This window comes from Triturus cristatus, chromosome 11 (assembly GCF_964204655.1).
Source record: "Triturus cristatus chromosome 11, aTriCri1.1, whole genome shotgun sequence".
Lineage (NCBI taxonomy): Eukaryota > Metazoa > Chordata > Amphibia > Caudata > Salamandridae > Triturus > Triturus cristatus.
The window spans coordinates 533,716,512-533,729,143 of NC_140594.1; the positions used below are offsets into that span (position 1 = coordinate 533,716,512).

Consider the following 12,632-nt stretch of genomic DNA (forward strand, 5'->3'; position numbering starts at 1 on the left):
ATCAGGACCTCAGGTGGAAGACTGTTAGAATCAGCCGATCTAACAAAGGATGTGACTTGCTTTACGCATTCCGTTGTAAGAAGATGGAAACTTGAGTTGTTTTAAAATGTTTGTCAAGCAACTGTATTGGCGGAATGCTCGCAGCGTAGTGCCAACTCGATAATGAGTGATGGTGTAATCGTTTTCTCTTTTTTCGAGGTCAACCGGTCTTCAGATTCTTTAAGGAACTGCAGGAGATTAGAGATCGCATGAACATGCTATCTTGCATTTAAATATAAGCGTTTAGAAATGGTTTAAGCAAGAGTTGGCAGCATACCTAAATCTTAATTGCGTCTATGGCAGTTTTCAATGGAGTGGAGCCGACGTCGGTCAAATCCATTTTCACAATTGGCCAGTTTTTGTACACAATAAGTCTTATCTGACGTTCCTGATTGCTGTATATAGTTATCAACCGTATTGGTTCAGGTACACTAGGGGGATTTTCAGAGGTTTCAACTAATTCAGAGATGGTCTCAATATGTGTGGTGACTTGATTAGTTACATTTATTGACTTGGGCTGACTATTTGCTTTGTTCATGGCTTCTTTTAAGTCAGCTAATTTATACCCACTTGCTTGAAATCTATGAAAGGCCTCATCCTGACACATTCTGAGATCTGACTCAGAGCTGCAGATCCTTTTTATATGTAGAAAGTCTAGGATGGGAACTGTTTGCGTGGAGCACAGAGTTCCCAGCTGTACTTTTCCTATAAAGTTTTGTTTGTTTAGACCCGTTTTTTTATGTAGAGTTCTACATCAAGGAACTGAACTGCTTCATTACTTATGTGTGCAGTAAACTCAAGATTGAGAGAGTTGATGTTTATAGCTTTAACAAAACAATTATATATATATATTCAAAACAACAAGAGCAACCCTTATGTCCTTGTGAACCGGGTAGGTACTGAGTACAAAACAATATCCACAAGGAACTCACTTGTAATCATAATACACAGTTTGTGACTAAATACGTCACTCTGATTTAATCACAGCACAAAATAGCTTTTCTTTTTTAGAAAGCATATCAAATCAATTTCACGTCCACTTTCATAATAAGCCCTCACCAAGGCCTATACCTTTATTTGTAAAACCTAACCTCAGCCGAGGTAGGTGTTTATTTTATTCAAAAGTTCATTTGTTTCATATCAAAAGAATTTATATACATTTCTAAAGTTGAACATGTATACACAATTCAATATTTACAGTGATGTGTGACCCCAAGTTAAAAGGGTTATTGGTGATATATATAAGGACAGATTTTGTAATTTGTAAATGATTCAACCCGAAACTGTCTCTATTATATGTGTTGTCGACGGCGGTATTCGACGGATTGCGTCCCGCATGGTTACAGCGTTTCCTGGCTATCGTCCTCATTAAATGACAGACGCCCCAGTCGCTACGGGAGTAATCCGGCTCATCAGTGAGATCTCTCCTTATGCGAAATTAAAAGATGCTAAAAATTACTGATTGAGAGGTTATATTACCATTGGAAACACACTGGAGTATTCCGATCCGTGTCTTGGCCGTTACTAGTGAGACAGTGAACTGAAGTTGAGAGTAATCTTCCTTACCAATTCATACGGGATCCATTGGACTCGAGTGTATACATCTGGTCCCCAGAAATACAGTCCTGAAGAGACCCGGTATCTAGAGTGGGTCGAAACGCCGTCGACAACACATATAATAGAGACAGTTTCGGGTTGAATCATTTACAAATTACAAAATCTGTCCTTATATATATCACCAATAACCCTTTTAATACTTTTTCCTTGTTTATACATATGTAATGTAATAGGTTATGGTTTTTTCACTTGGGGTCACACATCACTGTAAATATTGAATTGTGTATATATGTTCAACTTTAGAAATGTATATACATTTTTTTGATATGAAACAAATGAACTTTTGAATAAAATAAACACCTACCTCGGCTGAGGTTAGGTTTTACAAATAAAGGTATAGGCCTTGGTGAGGGCTTATTATGAAAGTGGACGTGAAATTGATTTGATATGCTTTCTAAAAAAGAAAAGCTATTTTGTGCTGTGATTAAATCAGAGTGACGTATTTAGTCACAAACTGTGTATTATGATTACAAGTGAGTTCCTTGTGGATATTGTTTTGTTAACAAAACAATTGGCAGATTCAGCTGAACCCCTCCACATAACACAAACATATATATATATATATATATATATACATATTTCTTATATAGGTGTATTTAAAAAACCTTAAAAAATTTAAATATAGATTATAATTAACGTTTAAAAAATAGTTTTCTATTATATATGCGTATATAAATGTACACACATTCATATATATGTGTGTGTGTGTTTAAGTTTGTATTTATATATATGTTTAAATATTACCTCAAAACTGTTTAATTTACATTCTATTAGTGTTATTTGTTAAAATATTTAATATACACTATATATATAATAAACAATATTATTGAGTATAGTTTTTCAATATTAGTGTAAGCAATATTTGTTTTTGATATTTTTGTACTTACCATTATATGTATAGAAAAACTATATTTCTGTGATTGATTTTTGTTACACAATATTTCTGTATCACAATATTTTTGGTTTCGATATTATATCAGTGATCTCTTGAAAATCCCATATGCAAAAGTATGAGTTAACCTTGCTAAATAGTGCATCAGTGCAAAAAAAGAAATGTAAAGCAACAAACCTTAAATCTCTCTCCCTGGCTATTGAAGTGTACAGCGCGAAGTGTCAGGCTGAAGCCCAATACGGGGCAGAAATATGGGGGATTGAGAAATCCAGTTGATTGACCTTTAAAGAGAACAGCTTTTTAAGGTCCCTCTTGGGCTTGCCCCAAAGCACCCCCATGATCCCACTATTTTTCGACACTGGCCTCAGGAAGATCAGCGAAGTAGCCTCTCTGAAACCTCTTTTGCGTTGGGCAGGCTGTTGTCCAACCCTGAGCTACAGCACTACATATTTTCTGCAGAAGAAGTCTCGAGCTAGGGTAAAGAGCACCTTTTCTCATGGATTATGTAAATCAAATTCAGTTTAAATACCCTAGGAATGAGCACTTATTGGAGCAACCCTTCATAAATTGATAAAGGTACCAATGCCATAGTGAAAGCTGCCTTTTGGAATAGCAATATTAATGCTTATCACCAAAACGAAAAAATTTGGGGGAGAGGTAGAAGAATTTTTATCCATCAAACATGTACCTGCCCTGGAACCATCTGGATGTCATTCACCCCCCACCCTCAGGCTCGCACTTTGGGCCGGATTAGGATGGCGGGCAGACTCAAGTGCACCCACACCCTATCGGACAATGAGAACGGCCAACATGCCATCAGCGGTCCCGCCAACAAAATTACAATGCGACTCCCTCCAAGGCGGTCGCACTTTCCATCTTTTGTATTGCGGCAGGTGCACCCGCTGCAATACAAAAAAAGGACAGGAAACATATCCCTGCAGTACATGGCAGGCACCATGCGGTGCATGCCACATGATGCAGGTATATGTTTGGGGGGCACCCAAAGTCAAGGGCTAGGGAGAAAGAGGGGCCTGCTACAGGCCACCAAAGTCCCTTTCTACCAGCCTTTTCATGGTGGGTTAAGCGCCGGGAAAAGGCCGGTGGAAAGGGACATTGTAATACCTACGACGGGGCCTGGCAGGCACTGCCGACATGGTAGGGACTACATGCCCCTCTACCGCACCGGTTGGCTCAAAGAGCCTGTCAGATGCGTGGCGGTCAGACTTTCCGACCACCATCACCTTGTCCGCCATTGTAATATTGCGGGTGGGAAACATTTCTCCTATGGCGCGGAGACTGCCACCAACAGGCTGTCGGTGGCGGGCTCCCCGCCATCATAATCTGCCCCTTTGTTTGTAAAATTTAGGCGGGAACATTACTGGTTAATGTTTACATGCAACTGAAAATCAAATTGTATTAAATTGACAAATTGTGTTTTTGTAGCAACACGAGTGAGGACGTTGAACATGTGTTATTATTTTGTCCAGCCTACGAAAGGCCGAGGCGAACACAGATCAAGCCAATTTGCATTGTATTCGGAGTGAGACATTTGAAAGAAGCCTCTCGAATTTTAAAATCTGACACTTGAAGGTGCTTGGAGAAGGTGGAAAATGGTGAATGACAGAACCACACAGTAATGGACGGAGTCTGGCTGAAAACCACTATAGGTAGCTATGTTATACATATAATTTTTATAAAATCAAAATGTCTTGGCTAACAAAGACTTAAAAAAGCCAATAAGTCTGGTATTGGCTGCCAGCTTCTTACCTTCAGTAATGAAGGCAAGAAAGTAAGAAAGAAGAAAAAACAAAGAAAAGAAAAAAATGAAGGAAAAAAAGAAAAGATGGAAAGAAAAAATAGAAGAAAGAAAGAAAAGAAAGAAAAAAAAGAAAAAAGGAAAGAAGGAAAAAATATAGAAGGAATGTGTTGGACTTGGCTCTTTTGGCAGGTTCATCCAATAACTTTTTGCCTTTTCTCTGACATGGTGTTGGTGGTTTTAGACCTCTGGGCATTTTAGCACTGTGGTCCACTGTAAAGTGCGTGCGCTCTCTGTGTTACATTTGGTAAGGTTGGCCTGCCCTCCCATAGGAATGCATAGGGGATTCCCTGATCAGTGTGTCAGTGGTAATTCCGGATATGAGAGAAGCAGCGTGGTCAAGTTTAGTATGTATGAAATTGTAATAATAAATGCTGCGCAATGGTGTGCGCAGATGTATTATGAGTATTTGGGAAACGCCACTTTTAGAAGTTGGCATTTCTGTGTGCTATGTGCCTGCCTGATGTGAATTGCATGTCTGGCTTGTGAGCGACAGGGGCTGAGAGGTGTGTGTGGCTCCAGGAGGGTCAGGGTGAGTCAGCGCTAGGCTGAATGAGATGTCTACCTTGGGAGTAGTGGGAGGAGTAATCCCCTGATTCTGAATAGGACTGTGCCCAGCCTGGATAATGCTGGCTCCACCCCCTGTGGTGTGTCTGATCACCTAGCCCCCACCTGACAAAGGGGAAGAGGAGCTTGGAAAACAAAGTGCTCCAATTCCCCTGAACCATTTGCATCTGGTTCCCCCATGCCCTGTACTGCAGACAAAGATTGTGGAATATACATACAGGGGCTGTGACCCCATGTTTGGTGTGCTTGTCTGCTGTTCCTGAACCTACTGGGGCATGCTGCTGCTGGGGCCCAGGAGGAAACGTCATGAGGGCTTGCCTCCCTGGGCCCAGCCTTGCCTCCTTGATCTCTCAGGACTTTTTGCTGCTAGAGCTGTGGCTCCTAAGCGCCTCGTGAGCGCTATATCCTAATTTCCCAAACAGAAGAGGAGCGCTTGGGCTTTTGCAGCACTTTGCTGCATGCCCACCCCGCTTTATGCACCAGTGACAGCGGGTGCCCACCCCGGGATTGGAATCAATGGCAGGGGCCCACCCCACTTATGTGCTTTGTTGGACGCGGGTGCCCACCCCACAATGTCCTGCCGAGAGAAGAATTCACCTCCGCAGCCCAATCGGCCCGACCCAGAAGCCAGGCAGAGTCTGCCTGACTCTGGCTGTTCGACCAGTAGCGGCAAACCCCCACCCCCTCTTCCTCCTCCGCGCCTTGAGACCCTCGCGGGTGAGTGGTGCGCTTTATAAATTCTGTGATTGATTGATTGATTGGGTGGGCCCAAACCAGGAAGAGGCTGCTGAGGCCGCCAATGGCAGCGTGGCCAGGTGAAAGCCTGCGGCCCGGCAGTGCTCCTGTGAGCTGAGGGAAACCCCCCTGCAGGAGAGAAGCTGGTGCCGGTCAGCGGGGCTCTTGTAATGAAGAGAGAGCCCCACGTATTGCAGGAGACCCCGTCCAGGGTATCGCAGGCCCCACGTTGAAGTCCCGGTCCCAGGAAGGGGGACCGGGCGAAGAGAGGAGGCAGAGCCTCCCAGCTACCCCAGTGAGTGGGGCCGGGTTGATGCCGCTGAGGCACTGCGAGTGCCAGCCTTTGTGTAATCTTACAGCTGCATCAAGGGGGCACTTTTGTTTTCCCGAGCCCCAGAGCTGGGCCCCCGCATGCCAGGGCCTCTTTGCATACCCAGCTGCACCGCACCAGCGGGGGCAGCTGCCACAAGGCCAAATTTGTTTGAAAGTCCCAGAGTGGAACTTAGAAGGGCACGGCGGTGCCCGGGCTCACTTTTGCATAAGCTGCACCGCGAGAGCGCGGGCAGCTGCACCGTGGGGCGATTTAGAGTTTAGAGCCCCAAGTGGGAGCTCACAGGGCACAGTGGTGCCGATTGCGGCACATTGTCGGTGCTCATTTGGCCACAGTTGTTTTAGGGAATGTTAGGCTTGGCATCTTTTGGCATGTTTCCCCTGAGTTTTTGCTTTCTGACCTCCTGGTTTTTACTCTGTTTTTGCTGGTGTAATGATTCTGCGCACTCTTCTCACTGCTGATCAGTGGAAAAGTGCATGTGCTCCTGTGGTAAAATGTGTTATGGATTGATGTTTCCATGATTGGCCTATTTGATTTATGTGTCAGTCCCTAGTAAAGTGCCAGGACCCATAAATCAAATGCTGTTGGTGGGCTGCAGTACTGGATTGTGCCACCCACGCAAACAGCCAGTAAAGTGTAACTCTGGCCTGCCATTGCAGAGCCTGTGTGCAGTTTGGGACTGCCATGTCGACTTGGCAAGTGCACCCACTTGCCAGTCCCTAAACCTTCCCTTTTGTACATGTTAGTCACCCCCAAGGTAGGCCCAAGGTACCCCTGTGGGCAGGGTACATTGTATGTGAAAGGTAGGACATGTCCTGTGTGTGTGGCATGTCCTGATAGTGAATTACAGCCTACTTCATTTTTCACTATTGCAAGGCTACCTGTTCCCCATAGGCCAGAATGGGCAGATTGATTATAACATCCTATAATCTTAACTGACCCGGGAAACATGGTAGAAATTCGAGTTTAGTATGCCTGAACTCAGAATGATAAAACCCGTATTTTAGTGAAGATGGTTTTAACATTCGGTGTTTGAAAATACCACTTTTAGAAAGTAGGTCTTTTCTTACCTAACCATCCAGCCTGCTTCTGCTAGCTTGTGTATTGTCTGTCTGGTTTGTGAGTGACAGGGGCTGGGGGAGACTCCAGGAGACAGGGTGAGTCAGCACAGGGCTGAATAGACCTATCTACATGTAGATGGGTGGGAGGAGTAGCACCTGGGACTGAATAGGGCTGTGCCTGACTTCCACAATGCTGGCTCCACCTCCTGTGGTGCGTCTAAGGACCCTGGCCCACACTGACAAAGGAAGAAGGTGCACACTGACAAAATGCACTCAGAACTGGTTTGAACTAGGTACAGGACCCTCTGCCTGCAGAGGACAAAGGATTTGCTACTATAAATATTGGGGCCCAGCACCCAAGATTTCAGAACGCTTTTGGATCAAGAAGACTGCTAAGAAGAAGAGCTGGAGAAGCTGTGAGGAGGAAGTACCACTTTGCTGTGTGCTTTGCTGTGTTGGCCTGCAGTGGCTGCTTCTGTCATGGGCAGGGAAAGGACTGGACTCAACTTTCTGCAATCTACATTTGTGATTTTCTCCAAGGGCTTGAGGTAGAGCTTGCCCCCTGTTCAAGAAGTCTCAGGAACAGCAAAGACTTCAAGCTCGACGCCGTCTATGACACCGCTGCCGACTCCATGTCCATAAGGCATCGCAGAGGACACCACCGCGACGCAGCACCGCGACCCTGGTCTTACGGGCGCCGCCTGTTGACGCCGCCACTGAGCCGCTGCTCGCACCGCAATCCGTGGGCACCACAATCCCCACCGCCTCGCGATGATGCCTTGGTATCCCTGACGACGCCGCTCCACCCCGGAATCGATGCCGCTGCTTGCTCCGTGGTTCGAGGGCACCGCTGGTAAAGTTACACGACGCACCGCCCTCATCCCACACCGCAGCCTTGGCCTACCGACGCCGGTACCATCGACTCCCGTTTGTCAGCCGACGACAGCACTTCAGCAACTATGATGCCACCGCTGCTTGCACCGTGACCTGCCAGCACCGTGACGAGCATCGCCTTCACCTCACACCGCGTCCCTGGTATCACAGACAATGCCATCTGGCACCGCCACTGAGCCGCTGCTCGCCCTGCGACCCGAAGTCACCGCACGCTGCACCTCGCACCGCAGCACCGGACGCCAGCTGACGCCAGCGCACCTAACTTCAACAAAGAGGAGTTCGATCTGCAATGCGTGTGACTTAGAGGGCCCCGACGACTCCTGCACCAACCTCCGTAACCGACGCCTGCGGGTCTTCCCGACGCCGTAGCTGGCCCGCGACGCCGCGGTCAGCCAGAACTGTTTGGATTTGTTTGCTCACAACGCAGTGATAGCCCCAGACGGAGCTATCGACATCAAGGAACTGTTTTTCAAGGATATTTTGACAACTGAAGATTTTTAAATACTGTAATGTGGATTTTTATCGTTTTGGTCTTGTCTTGAGTATATAAAAATATTGGATATTTTTCTAAACTGGTGTGGTGTCCGTCTGTAGTGCTTACACTGTATTACTGTTGGTTATGTGCAAATGCTTTACACACTGCCTCTAAGATAAGCCTGACTGCTCGTGCCAAACTACCAAGGGGGTGAGCAGGGGTTATTTTAGGAGTGTAACTCCCTTATCCTGACTAGAAAGAAGGGTCCCTATTTGGACAAAGGTGCAAGCCCTTGCCAACTAGAGACCCCCATTTCTAACAGGGAGTCCCAGTGGGAGCTCCAGAGGGCACAGTCAGTGCCAGAGTCTCATTTGATTTTCACAGCTGCACGGCAATTAGCGGCAGCTGCAACGTTTAGGTCCACATTTCTTTGGGGGCATTGTGAATGAGATAGGAGTGAGATGCACTCCTCTGCCCCAGCGCAATTGCGCACTTGTGAATTCTGCTGCCTTGCCAGCCAGCCCTGACATTGTGGACATAGGGCATTTGAGCCCTCTGAAAAGGCCAGTTGGCCAGGGGTACTGTGTGAGGTTTGTAGGGTGCCAGGCCCTAATGTGAGTTATGTTGTGCTAGGAAATGAGATTTATGCTTATGAGGTTACAGCATAATGTATTTATGCCGGTGAGGTTTATTGCATAATGTATTTCTGCTTGTGAGGTTATTGTCTAATGTGTCTAGACTTATGAGGTGATTGCATAATGTGTTTATGCTGGTGCGGTTATGGCATACTGTGTTTATGCTTATGGCGTTGGCGCAGAATGTATTTCACGTCTAATGTGATGCTGCTTGCATAATATGATTTATGTTGCGGGATAATGCCCAGTACAGTGTTTACCAGTAATTACTGGTTGTGTTCTACATTTACTATTTGTACTTGTAATGGTTCTGACAGTGGCCCAACTGGCCCTGTCACGTGCATATAATCCCCTGTAAACACTGCCTAGTGCCAGTTGGCACAGTGTATATTGTGTGATTACTATTCTAACGCGTTTATGATAATACAAAGGCTATTTTTGATATAACCTTGAGTGGAGTTCCTTTTGTGGTGTGCCTAGTGTGTTGTTGCTGTCTGTGGGCTGCGCAAACGCTTTACACATTGCCTCCGGGATAAGCCTGACTGCTTGTGCCAGGCTAGCAAGGGGGTGAGCAGGGGTTATCTTTGGCGTGTAACTCCCTTGCCCTGACTAGAGTGGTGGTTTCTGCCTGGCTTTGGCGCAAGCCTTAGCCAACCAGAAATCCCATTTCTAACAGAATGGAAGGAGAGAAAGAAAGAAAGCAAGAAGGAAAGAAGGAAAGAAGGAAAGAAAGAAAGAAAGAAAGAAAGAAAGAAAGAAAGAAAGAAAGAAAGAAAGAAAGAAAGATGAAGGAAAGAAAGAAGTAGGAAAGGAAAAAGAAGGAAAGAAAGAAAGAGAACGAAGAAAGAAAGAAAAAGAAAGAAAGAAAGAAAGACAGAAAGAAAGAAAAAGAAAGAAACAAAGATAGAAAGAAAAAGAAAGAAAGAAAGAAAGGAGCATTATTCCTTATATTTTCAAAAGGAATCTAATTTTGGGATTATCTTTTAGAAAATAAAAACATTAAAATGCTTGGTGCAGTGTTGCATCATGCTGACGCAACCCAGCACCAAACAGCAAAGAGAATTTAAAGAAACTACTAACACATTGGTTCCTGTCAGTGCTTTATAAATGACCACCAGCTCAGCGGTGATTTATAAATGTAACTTGTGGTTCCTCCACCAGGGAGACAGAGTATTTTACTCCATCGCCCTGGCTGGAAAACAGGCCATTCGCCAAGATATAAATGAGGCCCTAAGTGCCAAGTCACTAATGGGGGCCGCTTTTATTTTTGCTTCCGGGTCTATTTTCTGTCCAAGGCTGACACTGTTCTGGGTGGAGCCAAAGCCCACTCATGAATACTTAAAGAATTGGTAACAACAGGTCCACAACCATGAATGCGCGCTCTCAAGCTTGATATCAAAACGATATAGAAATTCAGAATGTGGATGACTACAGAACAACTTGAATAAATTTGTCTTAAATGAGCATTCGATAGCAGTTATTCTCTAAAACTAAAAATGTTAAACTAGAGAAAGGTATTTAGTTTTATTTTACAGCATTTAAAAAAAATATTCTCCAAATTCAACAATCCTAATGAGCATTTTGTGAATGTTCGTTTTAATTTTAACACTCCATTATCAGAAGGCATTAAACATTGTTAGGACACCTGCAGGAACAAAAAGCAAACCTGCATCGCTCAAAGGTGAAAATTGCATTATTCATTAGTAATTCGATCCTCTGGTGCTCCTGACTCATAGCCTAGTTTCTATACGTTTTAGTATCCAAACATATTAATATATTGACATTTTCAAAGATATTGCAATGCTCCCAGTGCTGCTTTTCTAAGCACAGAGCTTGCTTTTAAGGACCAGATAATGAGTGCCTGGGTGCAGGGGATGTTAATGTCACAACCCCAGAGCTAGCAATACCGGGTATCCCCATAACCGAAGGGTGTGGAATTATTAAGGGTTTATGGGTTGAACCTTGAGAATCCCCAGAGTAAAGACCTTTCCATGGGAATCGATCAATCTGGCCCTGATCCCTCACTCTGCTTGCTGTTTCCCTGCAGACTTTGGCTGCTGTTAGCAGTTGACATCTCTTGGGGAAACAGGACTGGTTCGCCATCATTTTACGGACCTCATAATTCCTAGAGGGGCCAGTAAATCAGGAAGTATGGGCCTTTCACAGTGAGGGCTTTTGAGCTGTTCAGGTTAATGCAGACGTATATATGTGTCAATATCGGGGACACATTGCAGGAGGTTTTGGAAACCCACACTCGAGCCCTTGTAAGCAGTGCCAAAGAATTCTAGAAAATAGAGCCGACAGCCAATTCTTTTGTGCTCTTCTTTCTGATATCATAACTTTAAATTTAAACCTAGCAGACATCTGATGCAGATCTCACGAGACCGCAATGCAAACGAACACTCATCAGTTAGATTTTGTGACAGTGTATGGGAGTGTTTTATTGGTTGGCACATAGCAGATGTACTGATACTACAAACTTAAAAACCCTACGACGCCTTCGACTCTCAATCCAGGTTTCTCTGCTACTTGAGAACACACCCTCACTATTTTCACAGGTCTCGAGAGATCCCAAAAGTTACCAGCAAGGCTTAGTCATCGCCCATACCTCTTTGCCTCTCTCATGAGGACTACTCATGTTGTGTTGGTCCCAGATACAAAGGCAGGATGCAATAGACAAGTTACGGTCCTTGCACCGATTCTCTGTTGGTCCTGCTGTGGTTTTCAGTGCCTTAGTTTGTGCGCCTCATGATTCTCACTCCGCCCTCTCAAAATTCCACGTTTGTAGCAGGACAACTCATTTTAACCAACTTTGCTTTAAATCTTGCTGTCACCCACAAAATAAGGAACATAAAACAGTTTTGTTTACCAGGTCCTGTATCTTAAACAATCAGCAACAGTAGGCATTCGAGTTCCTTGACTTGAAGACATCTGCTTGGGGTTTGAGATGTGTTGGGACATCATTCACCAGATGGCCCCCTTTAAGGGGGGGTCAAAGTTTACTCCCAAGCTTTGGGCAAACTAAAACCTAAGCATTCCCAGGCTCTTTAATAATCTATTTGTTATGCATTGCTAAGATAAGCCACTCTTATTCAAGTACATGTTGGTGGAAACAAAAGCAGTTCGGTAATCATTCAATTATATTAGCAGTTATAAAAACATTACATCAGGGGCACACACACACTTATTTTTCCTGTACTTTTAAGAAAAGCGCCTCTCCAAGCGTGTCCTAAAGCTGTCATTCCATTATCATTCAACCCCAAAGCGTGAAATAAGACAACAGTTGTATTTCTCACCTTTGGCTTCCGGGAGAGAGGCCGAGGAGGAAGCAGACTGTGTTGGTTGGTGTTCGTCTGGCTGCTTGGCTGGAATGGGACAGGATCTTTCTTAAGCCACGCGAGGGCTTGTCTACTTTCAATCCACATTTCAATGATGCGCTCAGTCGTTGTATTGATTGCTAATGCCTACAGCTGTCCTGGTTTACATTTGGTTTGGAGCGACGTTGATTGATTTTTCCGATTATTTCGCATCAGTGGACGTGGCAACACATGTTTTGAATGTGACATTTAT

General features: G+C 44.7%; 1 protein-coding gene across 3 annotated transcripts in view; it reads right to left on the reverse strand.

Annotated features, from left to right (window-relative positions):
* The window catches only part of SLC4A5 (solute carrier family 4 member 5), a 753,917-nt gene extending 741,499 nt beyond the window's left edge, over positions 1 to 12,418 (reverse strand). For all 3 annotated transcript variants that reach the window (XM_085633456.1, XM_085633454.1, XM_085633455.1), the window contains exon 1: positions 12,359 to 12,418. The gene's annotated coding sequence lies outside the window, so the exon portion shown is untranslated. The remainder of the gene's footprint in view (positions 1 to 12,358) is intronic.
* Positions 12,419 to 12,632: the final 214 nt, after the last annotated feature.